At 44.0% G+C, this 27,108-nt stretch overlaps 1 long non-coding RNA gene across 1 annotated transcript; it reads left to right on the top strand.

Moving 5' to 3' along the window:
• The first annotated feature begins 4,872 nt into the window (after positions 1 to 4,872).
• On the top strand, positions 4,873 to 9,743 carry LOC112391564 (uncharacterized). The gene is made up of 3 exons (XR_003001516.1): positions 4,873 to 5,060; positions 6,067 to 6,212; positions 9,521 to 9,743. It is a non-coding gene; the product is annotated as an uncharacterized LOC112391564 (long non-coding RNA).
• The last annotated feature ends 17,365 nt before the right edge of the window (positions 9,744 to 27,108 follow it).

Raw genomic sequence — 27,108 nt, 5'->3', positions numbered from 1 at the left:
AGGCCTTGGCTGCTTGCAAGTGCAGATCCCAGGATCCGGCAGGTAGGGGAGGAAATGGAAAGGGACTCAGGTGACCGGTGCCTGTAAATGCACATACCTGTGTGGGGCAAAAGCTGGTGAAATCTGCAGGGGTCCATGGTGGCTGTTCTGGCCATTGGCTTCTTCGGTGGCGAAAGCTGATGGGGTCGTCCACAGAGCAAATCACTGGGAACGGGGTTGGTCCTGCTTCTTGCCTGATATTAGTAACCCTTGCCCCCTTTTTCCTTGTCCCCAGTCATCTCTATAATTCTCAGCTTTGCTGGCTTCTCCAGAGGGACTGAGGTAGTCACAAAGCTACTCATGGAAGCATTGTTTGAATAGCAAGAGACTAGATACAAGAAAATGCTCATAAGCAGGCCTAGTTAAAGAAACCATGGGACGTTCATGCAGTGGAGTCACTCTATGAGGCCATAAAGGAGAATAGGGGCTCCTTTTTGTATCAGTATGAAATGTATGCAAGACATATTCTTAAATGGAAAAAGTACAGGGCAGAATTTTGTGTAAATATGTTACCGTTTGTATAAAAAAAGGAAAAACATACATGTCAGCATTTTCCTTTGGCCTTGGTGGTTTTTTCTTCCCGACCCCCGTGCAGGGAAAAAAAAAAAAAACTGAAAAGAAGGAGAGGAACTTTGGGAAGGAGGATTATTTGTTGTTTCCGGAAAATAGCACAGTGAGTTTTCTCAGCTTAGCTACTTATAACAACAGGTGATCCATGACACTTTGTATATTAATTCCAGATGTTATGACAGCAATCTCAAGTTCAGGAAAGCTAACAAAAGAAACTTTCTCTTGCCTCTTCCAGACTTTCATCCCCCCATCAATGGCTCAGAAGAGGTGTACCATCCACCAGAAGCCCTGATGTTAGAAATGGAGATAACCAAGCCCTTGGCAACATATATTCTATTCTGAGTGTGAAATATGTGTGAGGATATTGTGATACGGGGAAGATAATAAATCATGGGATCTGTACCCCCAGCATGCTCAGAGTATTGTTGGAGAGACAAGACAAACATTCCTTGAGAGCACTAAAGAGAGGAGGAATCCACTAATGTGACCAACGTGAGTTTTCTTAAATCCACCCACATATCTGGATTGATCGGGAAAAGCCAAAAAAGATCCCAAGAGATTGTGTATAGAAAGCACTTTGTAAACCGTAAGGTCCTATGTAGTGTGAAATGAAAAATATTGCCTGCTATGTCAGTAAACAAAAGATGTTGTTGTAGGCATCAAGCAATCCCGGAGGGTGAGCCCTGTGGGAACCCAGGATGGGGACAAATGGGCTGCCCACTGCCAAGCTCTCAGCCACTGCAGTCACCCCCAACTATACACCCTGAGGGGATTCAGGATGGGGAAAATCAGGAGACCGCTCCTAGATAGTTAAGCTGTATATCAAAGGCATGACTTCTATAAGCCCAGAGTCTTGCATCTTCCCATATATAGAAAACTGCTAAATTCTTTAACTTGAGATATCTGATTTTCTTTAATTAACAGTAATCTTTTGAAGTTCCGACTACCTGATCTTTGTTGCAAAAAGTCCTGTATATCCTGGCTTCTCCCTTTACCTCTTGGGAGCCGTCCCTCAGAGGCTGTGTTCCAGGAACAAGTCCTCAGTTTCATCCACCAAATAAAACATAACTCTCAAAATTTAGGTTGTTCTTTCTTTTTTATTTCAGTTGATAGTAGATACTGTAATTTACTTTGGTTAGAGAAGACTTCACAAAGGAGGTAGGTACATAAGCCTGAGCCAGGAGCATGGGTGGCAGGTGGCAGAGGGGTGAGGGAGGGCCTTGCAGGTGGGGAGATACAGGTGTTTCTGGGAAGCAGGAGTAGGCGTGGTCAGGAGAGGTGGGCGAGCTCTCCTCACAGCAGACTTGAAAGGTTGGTGTTGGTCTCCGTGTTACAGCTGAGGACGTCAGGGAGCCAAGGTAGTGAAACCAAACAGGACCCTGTGGGGCTCCTGGGCGCTTAAGCCTTTCTGTGTCCCCTGTTTCTTGTTTGTAGGGAATAGGCTTCAGCCGCCATGACCTTCCCTGAGTTCCAAAGGGCAGGTTCAAACAGTTGCTAATCAGGGAAGGGAGAGGATGCAGACCCAAGGGAGGAGAGTCAAGAAACAATAGTGCAGCCTTGGGACTGGATCCTGGTTCGCCTAAAGAGATACACATAACAATATCTTTGAGCTCTTCTGCAGAACTAAAACCCCCAACAAATGGAAGACATTAACTACTTGATGAACCATTCTTTATTCCAGAGAGAAGGTCACAGTTTGATAACCTCGAGAACCACAGAAGCTCATCAGAAAACCACCTGAGGCCAGATTAAAGGAATGCAGGCCCTGCACACAACCCTGCCCTTGAACCATTGCTACAAAACTCCTCAACAAATCCTCCCCAGCTGCTCACCCCCGGGTGAGGACACACAATTTTTGAGGGCACGAGCCCATGGTTTCCCCCTTTGCCTGATAAAGCAGTAAAGCTAACTCTTCTACTTCACCCAGACTCTTGTCTCTGAGATCTGATTCGGCACAGGTGCACAGAGGCTGAGTTTTCAGCATTAGTGAGAAGCTTGGCAAAAGACATGGTTAGTGACAGTCCAGGTCTGTAGCTCTTTCCACTTACGCTATGAGAATCGAATCTGAGGGTTCAAGCTCAAAGTCACAGCTCAAGGTCAACCAGCTCCAGGCTTCACATTTTTCTTCTGAAACTCAACCTGCTACTCTCAGCTGGCATCAGCAGAGTGCACGGCATGGAGAAGTGAGCTTGGAGGAGACCCATCTTGTAGGTCTTGTCGTGCTTTATAGAAGCTTCTGGGAGAGCAGGGAGCATGGAGGCCCACAGACCAGACTGCCTGATGACCTGGAGGGCTGATTTCCCGTCTTGTTGTTAAAGAGAATTTAGGGAAGCCAAAAAGACACAAAGCAGCAAGAAAAAAATTAAATGAAAGCAACAGAAGAAATAAGGCAAAGGGAAGATAGGAGAGAAAGATGAATCTGGAAGCGTGGTTACTCCACACAATACGTGCTGTAGTTTCCGTGCATTTGCTAGAACGGACCCTGCATTTGGCTCTACACTGCGTGAACAGGGAAACAAAACCAGTCAGATGATCTGTGGCTTCTCTGGCCACACAAAGGTGGATGGAGGCCTTGCTGTGTCACCTTACACCCAGGAGAAGGCAGAGGAAGTAAGGGAGCCTGGCCTCCTGCCCTAAAGACATTGGCTGGTAGCACAGGCTTACAGAGGGGCGGGGCAGGGGCTGGGGCAGAAGCTGGCCTGCAGTGACAGTGAACCAGTGTTGCTGAGGAGCCGTCAGAGGTAGAGCAGCCCAGCCCCCCTGGTTCTTCTAAGCCTGAGACAGCTGGCCAGGCTGCTGGGGAATCACAGCACCGCTGGGGAGCCTATTCCCAGCAGGGCCCCACTTGCAGGCCTGCGGGTGAGCCTTCCCGGCGCTGCTCTTGGGAGCCCGCCCCATCTGTCCTGCCCTGCAATCCCCATTCCTGGGTGCTTAGCTGTTCAGGCAGCCGCCTCGCTGGTGAAGAGGCTGCGCCCTGGAGAGAGAGCCAGGGAAAGGGAGGGCCCCGCTCAGAAACTAAGGCAAACAGATCAGGAGCAATCTGGACTCTGCACCTGCCACATGGATGAACTGTTCTGTGTCCAAGGTTTTGCGATTAGAAAAACATGACTTTGCTGCCTGGAAGCTCTCTGAACGTAACGCTGAGATGCAAAGTAGAGGGGAGAGAAGAGGAAATGATTCCCTTCCTCTCTCTAGTTTTTTCCTACTTTATACTCTCCACCCTCCTCCCCCCAGATTTGTAAAACGCACCCGTGCACACACACACACCCTGATGGGTTAAGTGAAAACAGTGCCCCAGGCGGGTTGAAATGCTGTGTTTGCGGGTCCGCCAGGAAGCTGGTGCTCTTTTCCTAAGGAGCTGTAGCTTCTGACTCTGGCCTGCAGCCGCAGCTTCCCTTTGGTGTTGCCGAAAGCACTTAGCCAGCCTCCGATAGAGCCCAGCCCCCGGCCTGCACAAAGGAGCTGAGTCATCCTTTACGGCTACATTGGCTCAGCGGTGCCCTAAGCCTCTCTCAGGCGGTCAGGAGGGAGCCTGGAGTTTCTGGGAGCACAGTGTAGACTCCAGGGGTGAAGCTCCCTTCTTGGTGGTGGGCTGAGGCTGGCAGGGCGGCTGAGAGCCCTAAGCGTCTGGGTCAGGAATACTCCTTCTCTCCGGGCTCCGAGCCCTCTGGGCCTTGCGGGGTCCGTTTACTTATCTGTGCTGCAGGTGGTGGCTTTGTTAGTCCTGACCCTCAGCCACGCCCAGGAAGGAACTGAGTGTGCTTAGGGCCTGTTTGGGACCGCTCTTGGTCACGCTGAGGAAGGGAGATCCTGTTTGTGTGTTTCCATGCAATATATGTGTCCTCAGCTGAATAAATCTTCCGCAGAAGCAAAGGCTGATGGGAGACGCGTTCGTTTACACTTAGCAGGTGGCAACTTAGGACCTGGTGTACAGTTGTTCTGTCCTCACCCATCTGGGAGGTCATCTGTTTACTCAAAGTCTACCGATTTAGAAGTTAATCACTGGGCTTCCCTGGTGGCACAGTAGTTAGGAATCTGCCTGCCAATGCAGGGAACACAGGTTCGAGCCCTGGTCCGGGAAGATCCCACACGTCGCGGAGAAGATAAGCCCGTGAGCCGCAACTACTGAGCCCGCATACCACAAGTACTGAAGCCCATGCACCTAGAGCCCATGCTCCACAACAAGAGAAGCCACCACACTGAGAAGCCTGTGCACCACAATGAAGAGTAGACCCCGCTCGCCGCAACTAGAGAAAGCCTGCACACAGCAATGAAGACCCAACACAGCCAAAAATAATCATAAAATAAATAAATTTTAAAAAAGAAGAAAAGTTAATCACATCTAACAAATACCTTCACGGCAAAAACTTGACTGGTGTTTGACCAAATACCTGGATACCTTGGCCTGGTTAAGTCGACACATCAAATGAACCCTCACACAGGTGATCCAGGTGAGTAATTTAATGCCTCCTAGCCTCTGTTTGCTTCCCATTAATGGGGATAATGTAGCACCCACCTCACAGGGATTTAGATAGAATTAAAGGAGACCGTGTCCGATGAGCAGCCTTGACATTGCCCCGCTCATGGTAGACAGCAGTCTTGCCTTCAAGCCTCACCCTTATTCCAACCATGTTTGGCCCCAAAGGAAGGGCCGTGTGACAAAAGAGATTCCAAGTGCCCAGCCTTTCCTGCTCTTTCCACACCCATCTCAGCGGAGAGGAGGCTCCACTCTCTTTTCCCTGTTCCTGGAGGCTGGCCGAGTGTGATTCCTTCATTCCATTTCCATACCCTCTGGAAAAGGGGGTTGAAGGGATGGAAATTGCTGAGGTCAAAGTCACATATAGACTCCTTAAAGGAAGGATGGGAGAAAGCTAGATCGGAATTGAAACTCTGCTCCTAGTAGATTTTGTACCCCAGTCCCCCTTCCAGACTCTGGCTCCACACAAGCTCTGGAATCACAAAGGCCGGAACCCAAGATTTTATTTCTAGCAAGGGGCCTCCGAGTCTGAAGACACTGCTAGTGTATGTGCACACATGCTGCTGTGCTTTTGGCTTTTGTTCTCATTTCCTTGAAATAGAGATAATTTTGTGTGATTAAAAAAAAATGCTTAAATGTAAGACCCATAGACCTCCTTCTATTTTAAGCAAAATTAGCTTTCTTTTTCTGTAAAAAAGGAAGAAAAAATATTGCCCATCATGTGTGTGGCCTGAACACAACCCTCAAAACATCTTAAAGGTTATCCATCAAGGTTTTTAAAAGGAAATATATTATTCTTAATTGTTCTTATCTTATTATTATGTAATACTTTATGGATTTATTTTTTAACTTATCGTCTTATGCCAGAAAGGGCCATTTGGCTTATGTTTATTGGTAGACTGAAACAAAACTAAATATGTGGGACTGTGTTTACTATTTTGGACCTTATTCTCTATTACTTTGCCTTTCAACTTGAAAAGGAATTTTGTGCTACGGATAAACGTTTGGCCCCGGTCAACAGTGCTCCCTTCAGGCCAGGAGGGAACGCCTAAGAGAATTCCGGACCAGCAGGCAGCCGTATATTTCTTGCTTAATCCTGTGTGCGTGGGCGAAGGATCAGGCAAAGGTATAAATAAAATGTTCTAACTCCGCATATGGTATTTGGGGTTGAAAAATCCTTCATAAACTTTTTCCATTCCTATCAGCAGTTTTATTCATTACGGGACATCCAGTAACTCTCCTTTTGGGATTATTTGAGAGGCAGCAACAACGTATGAAAAGAGCATTCTGGCTGTAAGATTCAGTGTAAAGATTGACTGCCTGTGGGCAAGTAATCCCCATATAGCCGATCTAAAATGTTCAGTGTGGTTTCCCCCTTTCGTCGGCTTTCCTGTCCTCAGGTGCATGGATTCTTCAGTAGCGTAGCCATAATGACGGGAAAAAGCCTTCCCCTTTCCCCCCATTGGACCAGGATCAGGTCCACGGGCTAGCAGATGGGTTTTCTCCCTTCTTGTGTTTTTTCTAACATGGGGGTCCACAGCAGGAAATCAGGCCCAAAGGATATCATTTCAAAATTTTAACACTGCGTCACTCTGGCGAGCTCCCTGTCTGGCACATCACCACTGGGTGTTGGATGTTTGGACAAATCAAGAGGAGCGAGCATCAGACCAGATGGTGCCACGCCCTCTTCTCTGTCATCTTCCATCTCTAAGCATCACGAATCACCTGTCCTTTCGCTACAGAGACACTGCCTCTGCCTAGGTCATTTCTATTCCTCCAGACACGTGTCCTCAGCTGCAGTCAGACCACATTCAGCATCCTTAGAGAAGGATCTTGTAGCTAATAAACTAGTAAGCTTCAGCCTCAGGGCCTCTCCCTACACAGTCCCCCTTCCAAGAGCCAGAGGAGCCCTAGCAATGTGTTCACATAGTCACTTATATATTTTAAGTGTATTAACAGTAAGATAAATGTACTCACAGTTGGTTAAGACTGTTTTCTGTTTCCATTCCAACTTCCCCAACCTAGCTACTGTGGTGGGGTTTGTGTAGTCACAGGCATTTTGGGGCTCCAGCTAAAAAGAAGTGGAGTTGGGAATACATTTGGTTTGGGTTTAGTAGGGGATACTTCTGTGATTGGTGGTAGTTTCCAATGGCAGGGAAGTTATGGCTAGCCATCCTGGTGTAGAACTGACCTCTAAGAATACTCCTTTGACTTCCTGTGCTGAGGTACCCAGCTCTGGGACACGAGGTAAATTGAGTGTGTCCTACAGCATCTGACACCGAAAGTTACTGCAGCTTCAAAGAGAAGCAAAATTTAAGATGCATAGAGCAGGAGGCCAGTCCGTAAAGACTGTTACAAACATCCATTGCATAGAATTGTAAGCAGAGGACTTCGTTTTCAGTAACAACCAGTCAAAACAGAAGTTCTCTCCTTTCCGGAATAGAATACATCATGCTATGTATACAGTTATAAAGACATCATACCATGTTTTTCTCTTTTAATGCAAAAGAGATTTCTTGGAATTGCCATGTTTTAACCCATGTTTGTGGTGTGTGTTTTCACAATCTAAAATTCGATTGTATAATCTTCAGGCTCCAGAAAATGTCCATAAGCCACTGACTGTCCTCCAGACTGTGGTCAGGTTGGTCTTCTTACAGTAGAAGTGTGCCCTGGTGATGACTGTGTAATGTGAACTCTTGGGTGACTTTCATCTTTTCATAACCTGCACAAGCTGTCCTCCCCTCCTGGGCACCAGAGATCCCTCACGCTCAGGGCTCCTGGAGCATGCTGTCCCGTTTGGCCCTTACCTCCTTTGACCGCGTGGGTCCCCCTAATGACAGTAACGCCTTCAGTATTGGTTTGTTCGATAAACTTCTCTTCGTCGTTCACCAAGCAGCGAGGCAGAAGATCACTCAGTTGAGTCGGAAACCTGCCAGGACTCGAGTTGGGTGGCGTGGCCGGAAGGGCTGTAAGTGTTCACAAATGGCTTTTTCACAGAAGCTGGGCTTGGTCTGTTTGAAGGGCAAGAGCACAGCGGCCAGTGGGAAGCGTACATCAGATCCCTGGAGGCTGGCTCCTTGGCTGGCCTCGAGCAGGAGCTTAACCCCTGGTGCTGATGAGAGCTGGACCGCTATCGTATGCTGGTAATCATTGACAGTAGTTCCAAAGAAAAGCCTCGTGAAAATGTTATGCCTTACGTAACAGCAGAGTAACGTAAACTATAATACAGTTACATTTCATAAACCGTTTACTACGGCTTTGTGACAATTGCATACTCATATTTTAAGGGACAGGTGAATTTACTACTTCCTGAAGTTTATTGATGCTTCCCTTTTGTCTCACGTAAAATGGAGTAGCGATACCCATTTTTCTGCATTGTAATACACTTGTCTAGGGATGCCTAGACAATCAGAAAATTGGACTACATTTCTTAAGAGTTAGTGTTTTACTAACTCAGATCAGTTTTGTGGACCCTCTCTTCCTTAGATGTAAATGATATTAGTTCACTGTTAAATGAAATAAAGTGGACATTTTAAAACTAGGGCTATCAGAAGGTGGCCCAACACTGGGATGCGAATTCGTCCCTTTCTGACCTTCTGGTCTCCCCTTAGGCTACATCCCAGCAGCAGTGGCCCTCTGGTCTGGGTCCAGGCACCTTCAGATCCCCTCCTGCCCCTCTCACCCTCTCACCCACACTTCCTGACACTCTCGTTTTTTTCCTCCTTTCGAAGCCAGAGCTGGGGAAACACCCCAGAGAGAGTCATTTATTTCTCCTTTCTTCTTCATTTATCAAGGTTATCTCACTATTTTCCCCACTTTTGATTAGTCCGCTGAGAAAACGGTTTCTATCAATAGACGTCAGCTTATATGTGTGACTCAAGGGTCCACATGACATGGGACAAAACACAGCAGCAAGTGCGGTTGTAGACGCTCTTTGATTTCCGGGGGGGCAGCAGTATTATTAGCAGCAACACTGATGATGACAAAGCAAAGGCTGATTATTGTTTACACGGTAACTAAAGCCTTTTCAGGCAAGCACTTCTTCCCTATTCAGTGGGTGCTTTCATTAATCACAGAGCTGTTATACTAAATTAAGCCATTTCAGGTGATTTTCTCCTCTTCATTTCCTTTCTCGTCTTCTGTCTGAGTGTATAATCCAATCTTCCCTTTAGTTTAGGGATTTATATGTAAGGAAGATTAGGCCAAGTTACAATCCCCACCCTCAACCCCTTAGAAGGCATGCTAGGAATCAAGAAAAGACATAAGGAGACTCTGGGAAACTTCCAGGCCAAAGAAAGCAAATGTTAAATCTATCATTCTTTAAGTGTGTCCTTGGACAACTTTGCAAAGCTCTCCTGTGATTAGCTTTTGGGGGAAAAATGAAAACACATTCCTTTGCATCCCCAAATGCATGCACTTTATCTCTTCTTCCAGATATCCAACTGGCCTGTTTGAAGCCCACCCTCAACCCCAGTCTCTCTACCCCATCTGGGAAACAAAACGCTACACCTCTCCTCACTCCCAAGAGCTGCGACTCTGTGTGGATACATCTGCTCTTCAGATTTGCTGTTTCTGATATTACCTTACTCAGTTAAGCTGCAGGAGTCCTAAGAACATGGTCTGGTATGGTATGTACCTGTCCTCAAGGCAAGCAGAAGTTCACCACTGCTCTGTCAACTTGACCGTGAGGAATGAATCAGGTAGGAACGCTGCCCCTGGCTTCTCCTGTCCAGGTTCAGAGTTTTATAAGTGAGATCAGGTTGGGAGCTGGAACCCCTGAAGTGTACTTGCTCAGTCAGGGCTGAGAAGTTGCCAGGACTCCTAGACTTACTTTAAATGCCTACCGGGTGATGGGGGCTTTCGGGCCACTGGAGGACTGACATGAGATGGATGACGATTTCCCCAATACAGCATCACCCAGTTGGACTTGAAACCAAATGGTAAACACCAGAGAATCATAATCACCCAGTAATCAAGAGTGAAATGGTTTCAAGGACATTGACTGTTATTCCAACAAAACAGCCATCCAATGTTCAGCTCTAGAAAGTTCTGATCTTGCTTTCATCCTTTGTAAGTAATAAGGGTTACAGTAGGATCAAGGGTGCAGGCTGGGAGTGTAAGATAAATGACAATGTACCACGCCTTCTAGAGAACACAGAAAGGAGACTATTTATTTTATGCAAAAATAGTTATAACTCTTAGATATGCTCAGCAGATCTATTTTGCCCCCAAAGATAAGTAGCCTTTCTTTCTCTTTCACATAATTAATAGTTTCTTATCTGTAGTTCCCTTGTTTAAGTTCTGCAGCAAGGCAGAGTAGAAGAAAAGCAAGGGAATATTTGATATGTTAATTATGAGGTTATGACATTATTAAGTGTACCCCGAATACAAGTGGCCTCAGAGATTCTGCAATCTGTACCAAAAATGAAGCATAGAGCTGCTGCAAAACATTCAAGGAGGGACCATTTCTATAAGTTTCTTATTTATCCATCATTCCTTTGAATAAAGCTGAGGAGGTTCTTTTACCTTCTTCTATCTGGCCACACTTTAAATTTACATATTGAGTAACTGTCTCTGGGAGATGGAGGGAATGGGCCCACCACCATGCTGTGAGGTTAAGATGGGAGGGATGCTTTAATCTAGCAAGAGGTATGCTGAACACACAGGGCTGCTTGTCGGCATATGGTTTCATTGGGTCCCCAGAAGCCCACATCAGTTGAGAGCCAGTAACAAGCCAAGAGGAGGGTGCCCGAGAGAAGCAGGCAGGCTGGCCTTAGCCTGAGAATTTCTTTCTGTGGTACCTGCACAGGGAAGGAGGGGCCTGACCAAGAGGCAAAGGGAAGTTTTTGCTGCTTCCAAATTCTAAAATAACCTGGCTTGGACTTTAAGCCACTTCTTTCTAGAGGTGGAGGGAGCTCCTCCTGTTTTTCTTTCTCTTGGGCTAAACCACTCAGTGCCAAAGTCTTCAGTCAAATCGATGATTTCATCTTCCTTTACATCTTGTTGCTTGCCATAAATTGTGTTTTTTTATTTTGAACTTGAAGGAGAGAAGTTTGAAACAAAGCACTTTTTTCATATTGTACATCATATATTCATTTTATCTGAATTCAAAAATGAATCCAGTGAGTAAAAATAAAAATTCTGCCCACTTTCTAGGGCAAGCCACCTCTCCCATACATCTCATAATCAGCCACTGTGTTTTTATTTTTATTTATTTATTTATTTTTAACATCTTTATTGGAGTATAATTGCTTTACAATGGTGTGTTAGTTTCTGCTTTATAACAAAGTGAATCAGTTATACATATGCATGTATCCCCATATCTCTTCCCTCTTGCATCTCCCACCCTCCCACCCTCCCTATCCCACCCCTCTAGGTGGTCACAAACCACCGATCAGCCACTGTGTTTTACACACACATCTGTATGCCCAGCCTGCCTCTAGTCCAGGGCGCCTTTCAAAGAGCAATCTGATTTTCTCACACCTGGCAGGCAGGGGGCGCTGTGGCCTGGGGGAGGTGGGAACTTCTACTCTCCGAATGCTTCTGCAAATTCAGCTGCCTCTGGGACTTTCTCCAAAGCATTTCCCTGCTCTACCCCACCCTCTCCACGTCTTTCCACTCCATCCTCCCTTCTTAGTTTCCAGCGGTGATCTAGAATCTCTCCACCAGGGCCCAAGCCCCACCTGCATCTGTCATCCAACACTGGACTTCCACAGAGCCTCTTACTAGCTGACCTGGAGACACTCTGCACATGCTACATGCGATTTTTCCAAATGGCTGGCCTTTGACAAGCCCCAATTATATTTTGTCAATCACTTTTTTTCTCCAATTTTTCAATCCCTTGTGTAATTTTTTTTCTTTGCGGTACGCAGGCCCCTCACTGTTGTGGCCTCTCCCGTTGTGGAGCACAGGCTCTGGACGCGCAGGCTCAGCGGCCATGGCTCACGGGCCCAGCCACTCCGCGCCGCCATGTGGGACCTTCCCAGACCTGGGCACGAACCCGTGTCTCCTGCATCGGCAGGCGGATTCCCAACCGCTGCGCCACCAGGGAAGCCCCCTTGTGTATTTTAAGAGGAAATGTAATCTACTTCTGGTTCATTTGCAATTACAGTAACTCATCGGAACCTTGCGTGGTAAGACTTATTTGATGTTCAAGAAGTCTTCTGAACTTTCTCAGAGGACTTTAAAGACATTCTTCCTAGAATCTGGAAGTAGCCTTTGGCTGCCTATAAAAAACTTCAACATGACATGGGGTGCATTCAAGAGCTAAATGAGCTCAAATGTGTTTTCTCACTCCCATGAAGCAGTGGTTCAGGGTGGACTTGGTTCTTGAATGCCCCAGGAAGAACTTTAACTGGAACTGCTTCTGCCTGGAGGGCAGAGTCTCCTGGAGGGCCAGCAGTTACAGGGTGGGTTGAGGAGGGGGGCCTGGAGAAGGTGACTTTAGAACTTCAGCCCTTTAGGGTAACCCCTGAACATGAACGTGACTGTGAAAAATCCCACATCCAATCATCCCAGTTCCTGATAAGAAGTCTGAACTCAGGAAAGTCCTTAGACACATACACTCACACACACACATCCCGGTGAAATAACCAACAAAACCGGATGGTGGCAGAATTGGGGACTGTGAACGCAAGTAGGTCTTTGGGGATGGAAGTCCCTGGAAGTGGAGCTGACTGTGGAAATGATGTGTGGACAATTGAAACAGAGGCTGGAGTTTCCATTCCAGGCCATTGTAAGAGGAGTGAGGAGAATAATTTTAACCGCTCTTGCTGTGCTCGGGAGGGGAAACTGCACACAGACTGCAATGTAAACTGGACATCGGGAAGCCTAGACTTACGGGAAGGCTGCAGACAAGGACTCAAGGACCCGAAGAAGGGCTGGGGAAGCAAAAGTCCTGCTGAGTGTTCTCTGGGGAACTGTGTCACTAATGGTGCCAAACAACCAGTACCTTCTGCTCACTCTGCAGAATCCAAGTGGAAACTGGGGCTTGGCTGGATCTGCCCCTGTTTGCTACGCAGTCAGTCTGCATCCGTACTAGCTGGAGTCCACTCTGATTGGGCAGTACCCCTACTGAGTCAGTGGTCAATTATCAATATTTTGTGGCTTTCTTTTCTGATTTAAACCTTGTAATCCTATCCTATAGATAAGCTTCTGAGAGAATCTTTGGGGATGCAGTGACAAGCAGAGAATTCTTTTGATTAATTCCACAGGCGGCTCCACTTCCAGCAACTTCCATCCAGACACGTGTCTTCCACCAGAACAATGTTATACAGAGGACATGGCAGGAGTCACAGCAGAAGAAGTTACGAGAAAAAAAAACAATGAAGTAAAGAAGAGAGATCCAGTTTGATCACGGTTAGTGGAGACGAGCTACAGACCACCCTCTGACGTACACCATCCCTGATTCAACCGTGTTGAGATTTGGATTCCGAGTGAAGTCAGATAGGAGATTTCTCTCCGGGGTGAAGGCTGCTGCATGTGGAGAGCTGGGGACCCCTTCTCAAAGCAAGCAGCAGGGCTTCCCTGGTGGCGCAGTGGTTGAGAGTCCGCCCGCCGATGCAGGGGACACGGGTTCGTGCCCCGGTCCAGGAGGATCCCACATGCCGCAGAGTGGCTGGGCCCGTGAGCCATGGCCGCTGAGCCTGTGCGTCCAGAGCCTGTGTTCCACAACGGGAGAGGCCACAACAGTGAGAGGCCCGCGTACCGCAAAAAAATAAATAAATAAAATAAAACAAAGCAAGCAGCAGTCAGCTCAGTTCCCGTCCTTGTCACCCGAACCCTTTTACTTCCTCACCACATTTCTAAATCCTACTCACCCCTCAAGTCCAGCTCAACCCCCACCTTTCCACGAAGACTTCCTGGGTCTCCGAAGTCCCCATGGTGCCCCTGTTCATCTCTCTGCCCCTCATACTGGTAGATCATGACGTTTTATTGACGTTTCCTTGCACTGCTATTCTCCTTTTTATAGATGTTGGTCTGGTCTCCTCCAGTCACATGGTTAAATTCTCCACGACTTAGGGTTGTATCTATACCATGTTGGTTTCCTACCAGCCTAGCAGAGAACCTTCATTAACCAACTGTATGAAAGGCTGTGAGGCTCCCTGAACCCTCTGGACCTTAAGGTGGCTCCAGGTGGCCACACTGACTAGTTTTAGGGTGGAAAATAGACTCTTGGGCTCGGAGGAAAGAGGCAGGGAACAGGCTACAGCAGAAACAAGAACTTGAGAGGCATCCTTGTTGGGGGAGCAGTTGTGTGTGAAGGTGGGTGCAGAGAAGGGCACTTATCTGTGTGTCCAGTGCAGCAGGGGAATCGAAGTCTGTGGCAGAACAAAAGCAAACTGACTCTTTGGCTTTAGGTGCATCTGGCCAGATAATATGAGGCAGCCTGGAATTGCCACCATCCCCATTGGGAGTTTTTTTTCTCCCATCTGCGACCTTTTACCCCAATAAGGATGCAGATCAACAACACGGTGGGTGTTGGGCTTTATTCTCGTCCCCTTTCTCTCTCTCATGCAGAATAAACACAAGTGACCCCAAGGAGGGATACTATTATAATTAGCATCACTGTCAGTTAAATCAAGCTCTACTTAATTATACATTTTTATGAAATGAGATTTGCCCAATCTCAAGTCTAGGATCATTTTCGGTCACTACCTGAGACCCACTATTTATATATAATGCCACCTTATTTTTAATTTATTCTTTTCTATAATTTTTACTGTACCCGTAACTCCACATATTTTATCTACATCAGGGATTATCTATGCCCAGCAAAGTGGGCCAAAAGGGAACACGCTGTGAAAGAGAGGAAAGCAGAGACGTCAGGCAAGAAAGATTTGCAGAAAGTGTGAGAAGCCAAGTGCCTTGTTAACTTCCCAGTTGTACTAAGAGTCAAATCAAATGGCAGAAACATTGATGCTGGGTTGGAAGATATGGATGTAGTTGTTCATCTGGACAAGGGCAAGGCCACATACGTCTTTGGGGAGGAAGCGAGATTGGAGTTCTTTGAGGAATGAGTTGGAGGTGAGAAAGTAGACACCGGTGAGGACAACTCAATACAACAAACTAGTGAATGCAACCAAAAAGAAGCAGACTCACAGATACAGAGAACAAACTAGCGGTTACCAGCGGCGAGGCGGGGAGGGACAATACAGGGGTGTGGGAGTGGGAGGTACAAACCATTGGGTGTAAGACAAGCTCCAGGATGTATTGTGCAACACGGGGAATACAGCCAGTGCTTTGTAATAACTGTAAATGGAAAGTAACCTTTAAAAATTGCATAAAATTTTTTTCTTACTTTACACCAAAAAAAAAAAAAAAAAAAAAAGAAAAAGAATGCTTAGCTATGAAAGAGAGAAGATGAATGAGCTAGGAAGGAGTTTGCTTTGCTTTGTGGACTCTTCTCCTTAACTTTCCACTATGTTGCAGGACTTGTTCACTCTCTTCTCCTCTCACCCAGATTCTGGTCTATTCCTCCAAAATATCTGTTCTTTTCTAACGCTAAGGACTTTTGTTCTCCATACCAAATCAGACTCCAAGCCCCCCTTTGCATTGCCTCACCCAGCAGGACCACCATGCTCCACCCTGGCGTCATGCTCCTTAGCCTGACCTGCTAAACCTGGAAAGGCTCCATCCTTAAAAATAGGAAAATCTAGATGAAGCTTAAAAATTAGCTTTTTTTTTTTTTTCTCTTAAAATAGTTCCAGTCAAAAACAATTACTTGTGTGTGTGTGTGTGTGTGTGTGTGTGAGACAGAGAGAGAGAGAGAGAGAGAGAGAGAGAGAGAGAAGAGAAGGCATAGGCTAGAAAGAAATTGAGAATCAGTCAGAGATACCTCTTTATGTAATTACTCTGCTCTCCAACTACATTTTTGGCAGGTGTGTATGGAAGCATCTTGCATCACCAAATTCCAATCCAGGCCTGAAAGTTACAAGACAGGATATAACAGCTGTTTGTGCTTTCTTTTCTTATACATTTGTTCTAGTAGGTTTTCCATTAATCTTAGGGTATTCTGGGTACACACTTTTAAGTACAAGGAATTTTTTTCTTCTTCCTTCTCAAGAGTTATATGTTAACTTTTATTTCATGTCCAATTTGCATGGCTGGGACTTCAGAACGATGTTAACTAAATTAAGAAAAAATGGACATTTTTGTCTTGTTCCTGAATTCTCATGTTTCAGCATGAATTTTGATATTGGCTTAGTATCCATATTCTTCTTTGTGTTATGAAAACATCCACTTATTCTTAGTAGAGTTTTTGTTTGTTTTGTTTTAATGTGAAGAATGGGTGTTGAATGCTGGAGAATGCATTTTCAGATCTACTATAATGCTAATATGATTTTTTCCCTTGCACCCACTGAGATAAACTTTGGAGTTTCTAATCCTAAACCAATCTTGCATTCTTATAATAAATTCAACTTGCTCACAAACACTTATTTGTTGGTTGTTCTTGGACTAACTGGGTTTTGTTTAAAATGTTTAGGATTACGTAAGACAATTATTTAGTGTCCATGTTTACAAAGGAATGTTTATGTTATCTTCTATTATATTGTCAAATTTTAATATAGCAGCTACATTAAAATGAAATAGATTGCTTCTTATCGTTTTCTAAGTACTAGATTACTTATATAGCATATTAGTTAGAATAATCCTAGCTAGTTGCTACAACAAACACCAGTCTCAGAGCTTTAACCCAGCACGTTCATATCCCGTGTGGGTACAGTTAGATGTGGGCAGGTGTGGTGTGTCCTGGAGCTAGCTCACTCAGGCTCATGAGAACTGACTACAAGCATCTCCTCCTGACAACGTGTCTAAAATCAGCCATACTTAGAACATTTACAGTAAGAGAGAGCATGGAAAGTCCTATAGGTCCTTTTATACGTCAGGCCTGGAAGTGACATCCTTCATTTCTGCTGACATCCTGTTGGCCAGAACTTGTCACAGGGGCCCCCTTAGATGCAAAGAACATGAAACAGCTGAATGTCATCCTTCTATGTGTACGAGTAGGTCTCCTTTGGGACATGCAGTTTGGTCCCATGGACTATCTATTATGGTACCAGGACTAACTATTCTTATTACTATAGCATCACATTTTTAGATCAAGTTCTTCCTTACTTGTTTTTTTCCCCAATATTTTATTTGCTATCTTTGGCCATTTGTGTTTCCAGATTGATTGATTTTAGAATTCATTTGTCAAATTCCAAGAAAAAAGATTGCATTTATATTTTATTTAAATTGCAATCTAATCTATAATAGTTTATAGATTATTTGGGGGTAAAACTAACAAACTGATGCAGATGTTACACTAATATGTTAACTAATATTAAATAACTTTGTAATTCCTGGAATTAAACCTCCTAGGTCACTTTGTATTATCCTTTTAATAGACAGTCAAACTGAATGGATACTATTTGATTTAGAACTTTTACACGTAATTGACAGACAGGATTGGCATCATGTCTGTCTGTCTGTCTCTCCTTCCCCTCCCTTTTCATACCATTGTCAGATTTTATTATTAACTTGAGAAAACTAATTGAGAATGGTCTCATCATCCTTTTTTCTTCTTTATAATGGCCAGGAAATTATTTGTTCCTTGAAGCTATCTGATATTGATTATTTTTGATTTTATTTTATTGATTTTTATTGATTTGATTTTTAAATTTTTGGCTGCACTGCGTGGCAGGCAGGATCTTAGTATTTGAAAGTTGCAGAGAGTAGCTCTTAAAAGGTCTAATCACAAGGAAACAATTTAACTATATATGGTGACAGATGTTAACTAACGAGACTTACTGTGATGATCATTTTGCAATATATACAAATATCAAATCATTATGTCGTACATCTGAAACTAATACAATGTTATATGTCAACTATACCTCAATAAAATAAAGAAAATAAAATATGATTCCTCTACTTACCAGTGTCAAAAATTAAGCCGTATCAGCTGATCTCCCTGATGACAAAGTAAATATTTTAACTTCTTCTGACCCTCTGCCTCATCTCTTTCTTATTTTAATGTACAGTTTGCCCAGAGCAGGCACTCAATAAATGTTTAAATCAATGAATAATTAGAAAAGAGACAAATGTGATTGATCAGCCCTTCTCCAACACCAGCTATAGAATGTATATATTCATAACACACCACCTTCGGATGGATAGTGGGTTTCTCCTCATTCAAATGGCAGGTTCACTGAGGGCAACGTCCACTATGGTGCTAGGCGTTTAAAACGTCCCATGTGTGCTTATGAAATGAATGCAAATTATTCATGAGAAAAGAAGTCTTCCATTGTATTGGTAGGACATCAGAAAGAAGAAACATAGGATTGCCTTGGTCTCCATCTGTTGCTTGTTGTCTAGTACTAACGGTGAATGGAAACTTTCATCCAGCCTAACACTGAATAGTGTGTCAGTTTCACAAAGTGTACAAATGAGGGACATTTAGGAAACACAAAATAACTGTTATATTCAATGTCAAAGAGGAATTACACCCCGTCTCTGGAAGTGGACGCTTTAGTACACTTTGTGTACCACCATCTTTTCCCCACAAATTATAATTTGCAATGTAATATATAATAAGGCTACTGCTATCCTGGTTTGCCAGGGATTGAAGGATTTCCCAGATGAGGGGCTTTCAGTGCTGAAACCAGGTAAGTCTTAGGCAAATCTGAAAAGTCTCAGACAAATCAGGAGGAGCTGGTTACCCTAAGTATAGAGCTGAACACATATAGCATCCTTTATATCATAGATAGTAAACAGCATATTATATAACAATGAAGATGTCATGAGACTCAGCATTAAGCTGAAATTTTTGAAACGCAGGTTATGAGCTGACTATAGCATTGTTTCCACAGCAGGTAGAATTCACGCATCGAGTGATTTTGTAAAATGGTGTAAGAGTGTTTTGATCAGTGGTCTAATTCTGAATCACTGGTGGTATTTCTAGACTTTGAGGGCGAGGATGCCCATGTTGATCAGTTTGCCATGGTGATTAACCGTCATCACCCAGGTTTATGAGACCATGTCGGAACCTACGGACTCCTTCTGACTCTGGTCTCCTGTCATCAGAAATGCCACAAATTTACCAAAAGTGCCAAGTCACCGGACCCACGGGGTTAGTTCATTTAGAAAACAGAACTGGATTTCCTACCAAGATCCAGAAAAACGTTGAAAACATAAAACAGCAAAAATCTGTGGCGTGTTTGCAAAAAATGAAAACTCTAATAACCCTGATCTAAACCAGACTGTTTTCCTCCTGGCTCCCTCCCTTTTTCCCTTAATTAAGCTAACTGGAAAGGAAAGGCTTTCATCAGACCAAAACGGCAATCTCCCTACCCTAATCTCTAGGACAAAACAGAGAATCTGGTCTGGAATTGAATTTGAAATATTAAAGAAAAATGACTGCCAGCTTAATGCTGTCACTGTTCTGTGTTTATTTTTCTTTCTTTTATGTCTGATGTCAAGGAGAAAATAATGTCATCTGCTGGAAATGTGAGCATGTTTGCATTTTGAGATAATTAGAATTAATGTTGGAGGGCCAAACTAACACCAAACAATCCTGTGCTTCCCGTGTGTGTAAAACATTTTGTAATGACTTTCACTTAATCTGGGAGCCTGGCAGGCTGCCACAAACCACCTAGATCCAAACAGCAGAGTTTCTTTCTCAAAAAGAAAAAAACGTATATGCTGGAAGTTAGAGATCAGAACATCAGGAAAACAGAGCTCTACAAATCCCTTTATCCATTTGGGTTTTTCCTCCATCTCTTTCCTTCTTTTCCAGCTCGGATGGCAGTGCTTCTAGCGCTTTTAGCGATGATCGTTCATCTCACAGCTAGTGTAAAGGCAGGACTTTTAGAGGAAGGGGCAGAAATGAATATTCCTTCAGGAGCTGTAAACTCTGGGAACCTGGTACTGAGCCTTCATCTGGGAGATTCATTGAGAGAGGCGCAAACACAATGGTCATTTGTGTGGGGAAGACGGTAGTTGACAGGACGTTTGACTTTTCGATAGACTGTTTTGCCAACTGTACACACAATGTGAATCATGCATTAAAAAAATCTCTTGCTTAAAATCTTTCAGTAGCCTCTCAACACTCAGAGGGTAATTCCAGACTCCTAAACCCCTTGGCATGAGGCCCAAGGCTTTTCTTGCAATAGGTCATCTTTCATGCCCTGGTTTCTTTTCCCTGCTGCCCATCCCACATACCACAGGTCACAGATATCAAATGCTTTGCAGCGCCCTGTTCTCATTGTGCTGGCCCACGGACACACGCTTCCCTCCATTTGGAAACTCCTATTATCCTTCATGCATAACCAAACACTTAGCATCTAGTGTTGGTGTTCAATATTTTTATTGAATGAATTCCAAAATTCAGCTCCAATGTCATTTCCTCTGACTCCCCAGGATGGAATAAGGAGTCTATTCTCTGTGGGTCCACAATTCCTTGAATGTGCTTTTGGTACAGTGGGTCACAGCCAGGTGTGATTTTTCCTCCCAGGAACAGTTGATAACATCTGGAGACACTTTTGGTCAGTACACTGGGGGGACACTACTGGCATCTACTGGGTGGAAGTTAAGGATATTGGTGAACCTTCCATGCTACACAGGACAGTCCTCTACAACGAAGAAATATCTGACTCAAGATATTAATAATGCCAAGGTTGAGAAACCCTGTTTAGCATCTCATCTTTTGAGATAGTCACCTTAGGGACATCTGTTTACTCTATGAGACAGTAAGCCCGTTGACATCAAGGACTATATCTTAATTACCTTTGCATCCCCATTATCCTTCACAATGTTGGGCATGTACAGATGCTCAATGAGAGTTGAATGAAACGGATAATGGAAGAAAGGAATGATGCATTGCAGACGTATTCAGTAGTGATCATTCTCTAAGGAATTATGAAAAATAAAGATATGGCTTGTTCCTAGACATGACAAACTGAAAGAGAAGCTCAAAGAAGTTGCCCAGTTTCCAGGAAGTGGCATCTCTCCACTTTTTCCACTTCAAAGGGATTGCTTTCTAATGATGCATAACCAGCAGCGCCATGTTGGAAAGTACCTTCTGCCTTGGGAGAAGTAGCTTCTACCTCATTGCCCTTTTCTTAGCTCCTAAAATTCATTTCTTAGCTCCTAAAATTCTATTTTTATGCCAGCTCTCGAAATCATGGTCTCTTTGTGATTGGTGTAGCTACAGCATTTCAGAATGCCCCATAAATAGGCCCCATTTGGGAGCTTTTGGAAGTACTATTTTGATACCTCCTCCGCATACTCACTTGGACTCCAGCCATTTGTCAGGGAAACCATTTGAAAAGGCAATTTGGAAGCCCACCCACATGATCCCAGTAGCTTTTTCTTCTCGCTGATGGTATTAGGCTAAAATTGGTCTGGTTTTGACCTTACCCACCCCTCTGACTAAATAAGTAGACTATGTTTAGAATAAGAACTTGAAGCAAAATGGTCCAACTGTGAAGTCTTTGCTCCTCAGAAAACTTCGCAGGGACCTCCTCTTCACTTTGCAATTCCTCCACAGAATTGTGTTTTGCTTGGAAACACTACAAGCAAATGATGTTCAAAGTTGGTATCTGCCATGATGAAAATGTGAGGGGTACACTTTTCATTTAAAGTTTGTCTTCCCAGGAGGAATACCCTGTTTTGCTGAAACTTTGAGTTGGGATTATCCTTACCAACCAAATAAAAGCATACACAATTCTGTTTCGATTCCCACAAGAATTAAGTGCACTCCACATGGGCAAAACTTTTCTATCTTTCCTTTAGAGAATTCTACCCAATTGTCTTCTTGAAATGTGAATTTATTACATTGAAGACTATGCATTTAACGTAATAAAACAATTTACGAGACTTAATGAATATGTTTCGCAATAGCCCTTTGTTTATTTGAAAGCATAACAAACAATTATTACATATTACGATGTGCAAACAAGAGATGGGGATCCAGGGAAGGATAACACAGGAAATTTACATTATCGCCAAGAAACTTTGATTGGGACCCCGGGAAGCGTAGAGGCAAAAGGCCTTCAGAGAGAATTTGACAGTGAATGGTTGACAGATGTTATTTCAGCGGCAGAGAAATGAGGAATTCGGGAAATGAGGAAAATAGAAATGTAAATTTCTTATAGATGCTTCATTAAAGAAGAGGAAGAGATCAATGTTTCTTCATACCCTCTTCCAGACCCTCGTGTAGCTTTGTTTCTCTAGTTCGGTATCCTCCAAGCTGGACTGGTTTATCATGTGTCATCTCCGTTCTCTGATATCATCATCTTCTAGGGGACAGAAGACGTATTGCTCAATGCCGGATCTCTGTAGTGGATATCACGGCGTTCGCTACAGAGATTTCAGTGGACCTTACTTGAAGAGAAAGTGATAACTACCCATGATGCCTTACATACACTGGGCAGAAGTGCTCACATTAATAACATAAAAAAGGAAACAAGACATCAGAGAGTGTGCTATTCAGGTTCCCCCCGGTATCCGAAAGTAGAGTGTTCCTGTGAAACCTTCCGTAAGCCGAAATGATAAAGCGAAGAAGCAGTTACTTTAGGACACATCTTGCTAAGGGCTGCACAAAATAAATTGAGATAAAGCACGGATGCTCACAGACACAGGTCAAGGTGATGGCGGCTTGATGCTGAGATGCTGAGTGTAGCTCCCGGGGAAGGAGCCTGACAGGGCCGCTCTCACTGCTCAGAGCGTCTGCTGCCTCTCTAACGACTAGATGCAGAACAAACCCTGATGCTATTTTTGCTTTTTGCCTCTTTTCGTAGAAGTGAAACATCCTCTTCAGATTTCTTTCGGTTAGTGAAAGCACGTACCAACGTGGGTCTTTCGTAAAAAGGGGGTGCCAGGAGGTGGCACAGTGGATCGTAGGTTTGCAAGAGTCACCCTCCCTCACCATCTGATGCTTCCTTGCACTGTGCCGAAGTCCAATTGCTTTTGTCCCCTTCTGGGCTTATAGAGGATAAAAATGTGCCGTGTGTCCCCACCTTAGGTGGTTTATTCAGTTTTATTCTCCCATGAACATTCCTGAAATGACTAAATTCAAAACAATTTGAAAGCCACCTTAAAAATAAAACTGAAATCCACAAGTCAGTGCCTTCGTCTCTGTCTTCGTGGCCTAATTCACAACTTCTTTAGAGTCTGGAATTTACTCCAAGGCAATTCTGCAAATACTCTGTGCTTAATTGCAGCTTGGAGTTTGAGATCAATATTCATGCTCATGAACTGCGTTGAATTTACACATAAATTTTACTTGTCCCATTTACTAATTACTGAGACGGAGTAATGTGGCGGCATCTTAATCTAGGAAAAACATCTCAAGCGCTTTTGCACACGTTTTACATTTAGCATAACCTAAAACACATTTCCCCACAAAACTTTTCCCCTTAACTCTGAGCCCCTGAGTATTTCAATGGAAACGCAATACTTTTTATCTGGATTCATTTACACTCTCATTTACTCATCAGCATGGTGTTTTGTAAGAGATATTTAATATTCTCCAAGAGCCCTTTTTACTTCTGCACATTTCAAAGTTTTTCCTGTAGGAAACACTGTGTTCCAAGCCATAAATTGAGCCTGAATCCAGAAAACAGGAGTTGGGGGAAGCCGTAAATTCCAAATGAATTCCAAGTGGTACTGAGCTCGATTGCCCATTATCCATATGCTGTGGTTTCCACAACAGGAAGTGAGTAGCAAGGGTGAAGGAGACTGAGCCCGGTGACATTAACTGGGATTCAGCACTCATGCTTAGCAAAGGGTAACTTGGGGTCTCACTCTCACTTTGTTGATTCTAGGACAGCTTCGTTTTCAAGAAACAGGTGTCACAACCGATGAGTCCTCTCTGGGACTCCAGCCGTCCAGAGTGACTTTCTCCTACGGGAAGGAAAGGGCCAGCATGGTGAGTAAGCTGCCTGTCACAGTGGCCAAAGGACGCTCCCACCCATGACCATGTGCAGCATCATAGCCGACTTTACCCTTCCTGAAATGGATCCAGGCTTAGAGCTGACTCTCCTGTCACATTTCTTTTGATCAAAAGTGTTCAAACTCAATTCTAGTGAGCTCTTTTAAAAATAAGTGTATTGGGAAGATACCACGCCTCCCTTGAAATTCAAGGAAAAGCTGAAAACGCAGCTCCTTAAGATGTGGCCAAAGGGACAGTGTAAGGAAGCTGCTAGGAGCCCAGGTGTTGGGCTGAACCCTGCAGGCCTGCAAGCCCTGTACTTGCCCAGCCTCAAGACAGAAGAAAGAGCCCAGTGACGGCGACAGAGACGTCAATGGTTTAATTCATATGGGGATCTTACATGTGTGAAGCAAGGTCCTGGAGGGATGCCCCACCTGTGTGGCAGACATTGGGCAGGACGTGGCATCAGTCTTCGCTACCTGGGGGAGGGAGAAGTTACCAGGTACAGAGGGCATTGATGCCGGGTTGGCTCATCGGTTACCAGGGAAACCAGCAGAGGGACAAACCCCTTTGATAAACCATCATAGTAGCGCTAGTTCTGATCTAAGGATTAGAAGGATCACTAGCTGGGCCAGGGGCAAGTCTGTAGACATTTATTGATTAGGTTCTATTCATAAGAGGGAAGGTCAGTCATGTGAGTAGGGTGTGGGTGAGGCAGGGACTGGTCCAGCAGGAGATGTACAGAGAGCAAGAGAACAGCCGTCCTGAGTGGCCTGACCGTACACCAAGGCTATAGGTGGATGGGGCAAATCACACAACATGAAATACATCCGAGCAGATGCCCAGATGGTATCTAGTGGTTCTATTCTAAACTAATCATTCCACAAGTGACCACCCTTCCGGCTGACTAATCTCTGGTTTGTTCCTTTTCTTCTTTTCTTCAATATGGAGATTGTGGCTTCCCTATGTTCTTTGGTTTAAAAAATTACGTTATTCTTATAATTGATGATTTGTCTGTAGAATTGACTATGTTATTATCACCTTCAGATTTAACATTAAAAATTTGCTATTGCCTTCTGTATCTAATCTGTTCATGGCTTCTCTTGAGACTTTGGGTTCCTAATATGATGAAACTATTTCTGTAACTGATTCACACTGTCCATTAAGAACAAGCCTCAGTATAGCACAATTTGAGTCTCCAAATTCCCTCCCAGTCCAAATGCTTGTAATTGTTGGACTTTTCTTAGTGACAAGCGTGCCCCAAGGCCTGAGAAGCCTGGTTCAAAACAGATCAGTTAGTTTTTCTCTTTTAATTATTTACTTTTCAGTCAAAACCAACTGTTGAATTATTGGATCAATCAGTATACTTCCCCAAATGTATATGCGCATGAAGCTAGCACATCATTATTAGATAATTAGATAGAGCCATACATTTATATATATATATATATATGTTTTTGTTTTTTTTTTTTTGCGGTACGCGGGCCTCTCACTGTTGTGGCCTCTCCCGTTGTGTAGCACAGGCTCCGGATGCGCAGGCTCAGCGGTCATGGCTCACGGGCCCAGCCGCTCCGTGGCATGTGGGATCTTCCCAGACCGGGGCACGAACCCGCGTCCCCTGCATCAGCAGGCGGACTCTCAACCACTGTGCCACCAGGGAAGCCCCATACATTTATATTTTTATAAAATTAATGAGAACCACTAAAAATTTGATGATAGAAAATTAATAGTCTGTTTTGAATGACTTCAATCCATGCATTTTAAACGTGATAAATTTTTGCTGGGACTTCCAGGTGGCCAGTGATACTGAAGGCTCAGATTCAAGGGTTGGTAATGAGAGAACGCAGAGACTCTAAAAGGCTCCCTGACTATAAGACAAGAGAATCCACGCATCTGCTCATCAGTCACATTGGCTTCCCAGCCTCCCTAGGTAACGTTTACTCCTAGCAACCTCAGTCCTTGTAAAAAATCTTATCCTCCATCTAAAAAGCAGATCTATTCAAGGGCTGCAAATAAAAGACAGCCTTATTAAAGGCTTTTCTGTTGTGCTTGCTAACAGGACTCCAAAGTGTTCATCCTTGGGAGTCATCACGTCCACGTTCTTAGGGTTGAAAAATCAGAGAAGTAACTAATGTATTCTTTCTCTTCTCTCTGACTTTACTGGGTCAAGAGAAAAACCTGTAAACAGAGCTTGCTTTAATCATCTGCCAAACACATGGATCCAAGGTTTTCCCCCAAGGGGAGGAGATCTTAGAGGCAGTCCTAGGGAATAACTTTACCCATAAGAAGCAAAACATAGACTTAAGCAAGCACATTCTCCTTAGGTGGACACAGGTTCAAAATTTTAAATATCTAGGAAGACGATATTCTTAAGGGAATAAGCATTAAGGATAAAGGTATGTGTTAGTGGTAGAGAGCATTGAGGCAATATAATATAATATAATATAATGTAAAATAATATTTCATCTATTCTCAATATGGGGCCACACACTTCCACAAATTAACCTGGGTCTGAAAGAAAGTGATCTCTGTGGTCAAATGAGAATTTGAATTTAAAATGCTTTAAAATGTGTTCCTCACCAATTACAACTTTTTGCACAGAAGGTCAAGAAATATATTATGGTTCAAAAATATCTATTGTAGGGCTTCCCTGGTGGCGCAATGATTGGGAGTCCACCTGCCGATGCAGGGGACACGGGTTCATACCCTGGTCCGGGAAGATCCCACATGCCGCGGAGCGGCTGGACCTGTGAGCCATGGCCGCTGAGCCTGCGCGTCCGGAGCCTGTGCTCCGCAACGGGAGAGGCCACAACAGTGAGAGGCCCGTGTACCGCAAAAAAAAAAAAAAAAAATATATATATTGTAAAACTATCTTTAAAAAATCTATCTTAAAACCGTAAGGTGAAAGGATCTTTCAAGATATAGCTGCACAACGCTGGTTTCACAAATGAGAGAGATAAGGACTTAGAGAATGAATTTTTCAAAATGGCATAACCGTTATATGGCAGATTTCAGAGCAGAATTGGATTTCATGACTTCCCATATTCTTTTAATTTTATTTTTTATTGAAATATAGTTGATTTACAATGTTGTGTTAGTTTCCCAT

This window comes from Neophocaena asiaeorientalis, unplaced genomic scaffold, assembly GCF_003031525.2.
Source record: "Neophocaena asiaeorientalis asiaeorientalis breed wild unplaced genomic scaffold, Neophocaena_asiaeorientalis_V1.1 scaffold56, whole genome shotgun sequence".
In the NCBI taxonomy this organism is placed as follows: Eukaryota; Metazoa; Chordata; class Mammalia; order Artiodactyla; family Phocoenidae; genus Neophocaena; species Neophocaena asiaeorientalis.
Note: the sequence above shows the minus strand (reverse complement) of the source record. Positions and strands in the feature narration are given on the sequence as shown.